This window comes from Pteropus alecto, unplaced genomic scaffold (genome assembly GCF_000325575.1).
Source record: "Pteropus alecto unplaced genomic scaffold, ASM32557v1 scaffold76, whole genome shotgun sequence".
NCBI lineage: Eukaryota > Metazoa > Chordata > Mammalia > Chiroptera > Pteropodidae > Pteropus > Pteropus alecto.
Genome location: NW_006443138.1, coordinates 28,172,664 through 28,175,393, shown reverse-complemented (window position 1 = coordinate 28,175,393; position 2,730 = coordinate 28,172,664).

The following is a 2,730-nucleotide window of genomic DNA, read 5'->3' as shown; positions in this document are numbered from 1 at the left end:
AGCTGGTGTCCAGAGAGCAGAGCAGGAAAGAGGTGGATGGTGTGGATGTCCCGCTGATGGTCTGGGTCTGCCAAGGCGGGGAGTCTGTGTAAGTGCAGCTTACTGTTCTGCTTTTCCCTAGCCCCAGGCTAGAGTGTAGGCAGCTTTCTCTGAAAAAATCCAATGGCCTCCTTCTTTCTGCCCCCCAAATCTTGATATCAACCCTCTAAGTATCCCTTGTGCCTCTCACTGTGGAGGTGACAAACCCTGGCATCATGGGCAATTAGCCTGAGAAGCAGGATGACAGCACAGACCCTGGAGTCCTAGCTCCCAGCCCTGTGCCTCCTGTTCTACCACAAGGAGGCCAGGGGCAGCCTGACTTTGTGGCCTGGAGCAAGTCACTTCTCCCTGGGCCTCAGTTTACCATCTAAACACTGAGTGGGTGCGACTTGTCTTCTAATGGCCTGCCCAGCTCTGACATGTCGGGACCTCCTAACATGTAGGTAAAAAGACTGCCTCCTTTCCACCAGCATTCCTAATCCAGAGTGGGGAGAATGGATACATCCTGAGCCCCAGCGATTCCCTGGAGAACTCAGGAAATCCTCCTGCGCCCCTGGCTCTGGTCCTCCCCACTAACCCCACACGCACACCATGGAGAGAGGTGGCAAAGAGGGCCATTGAATAGAATTATAGATTTGTAACAATAAGGACATTTGGAAACTTTTTCTATTTGTTCTGTTTATTATAATTGTTTTTCATTGAGGTGAAATTCACATCAAATTTACCATTTAAAGTATATGATTCAGTGGCATTTTGTTCATTCATGTTGTTATACAACCTTCACTTCTATCTAGTTCCAAAATATTTTCATCACCCCAGAAGTAAACCCTGAACCCATTAAACAGTTTCCATTCTCCCCTCCCCCATCACCTGGCAACTATCAGTTTACCTTCTGTCTTTATAGATTTGCCTATTCTAGATATTTCATATAAACGTAATCACGCATGAGGCTTTTTCTGGCGTTTCTCACTCAGCATGATGTTTTCAAGGTTCGTCTACATTGTAGCATGGATCAATACTTCATTCTTTTCTATGAATGAATAATACTCCATCCATTTATTATTTTATTCTAAGAATAATGGTTCATAGCTTCGTTTATGGAGAGTCTACAATGTATCAGAAATGTTACACGTACTTAACTGATATGATTTTATTTATACTCTAGTGGTTCCCACTGTGCAAATGAGAAAACTAAAAGCCTGAGGGAACAATAACCTTCCCAAAGGTCACAAAGCTGCTTAGAGGTTAACCAGGGCTAGACCCCTGGTACTGTTTTGATTCCCAGGTGCCTGCAAGGCTTGAGAAAAGTGGAGACAAAGAGGGAGTGGGTAGAAGGCCAGGAGAAGCCTTGCTAAGGAAGATCACCAACTTGGGGTGCGACTGGAACAAGAGACTCCCTCTCCAGCCACCTCCTCTCTGCCACCTCCACTGGGCCTCTTTTAGGCTCTCCTGACCCCAATCTCTACTCCAGCAAAGGTAAGCACCTTTCTGACCAGTGTGATTTGCCTGCCTCCACTTTAGGCCACTTGTCCCTGGCACCTCACCGTAAAAGCTGAGGCATCTGGGGTCAACTGCTGCTCAGGCCCAAGGCGCTATGGTAGTGCTCTGGAGGAACCACTGTGACCTTTACCTTGACTCTACTTCACTCTACTCCTTTCTCAGATCTGACTCTTCCATTCTCCAGCAACAGCCTTGGCCTGGCCTCTGCTCCCCACAGCCCTTCGCGGGACCTGCAACCCAGCAGAGTTGCTTCTGGTATTTGCCCAGACATCAAATGGTCCAGGGAGGGTTGGAATTGAGGTTATTTTTGCTTAAGAAGCTTCCTGTACCTTGACCAATCCCAGTCTTATTCAAATGTGCTATGTGAGTAGAGGTAAATTCTTCTTACCCACATTTTTTACAGCACCCCTACCCCTGAGCAACGCCACCTCCCTCCCCCCCACCACCAATATACACACCTTCTTCTTTCCTACTCCTCTTTCTGTCCCTAGGAACTGAATCCCACTCTTCTCTCTCTGCTCTACCCACCCTGCAGGCATCCCACCTGCTATGAAAGAGCTCTCCAAGGAAGACAGATAACGATTAGATTTCAGTAGAGTCTTGAGGAGCCTGGGCTACAGAGGTGGCTCGAAGTTGGGGGGATGGTGGAGAGGGTGTATTCTGCAAAAGCTAGAGTCCTTCAGTCCCCCCAAAGGCTTCATGCTGAAGGCACTTAGTTGAGAACACTGGAGCCTGAAAGTCTGTGTGCCCGCCATGGTCCTCACCTATCTGGAAGGTTTTCTAGGTGTGGCCAGGTCTTCTCTTTCTCTTCCTCACTAAGGCTCTGCTGGGTTGTGCCTTGGAGAGATAGTGGAGGGGCAAGGCAATCCGGTCCTCTATCAGGATTTGGTAATTCCTCACAAGGTCCTGGCTCAAGGGTGCACTGGGCAGCAAGGCCAGCTTTAGCACCTTCTCCTGGTAATGAGGCAGAGGGTTTGGGCAGGGCCAGCTCCTGGCAAAATCATTGGGAAGTGGGTTGGGCAGGAGCTGGAGGCCAGAGGGTTCAAACCTTCCACCAGCCGAGATGTGTCGGTACCTGTTGGGGGGAAGGGGTGTGAAGAGAACAGGGAGGTCAAAGGAGAGAACAGGCATGGTGGAAGGGGTGAGAAGGGAAAGCGTGATGCTACCTTCCACAAGCTAGTGAGCGATTGG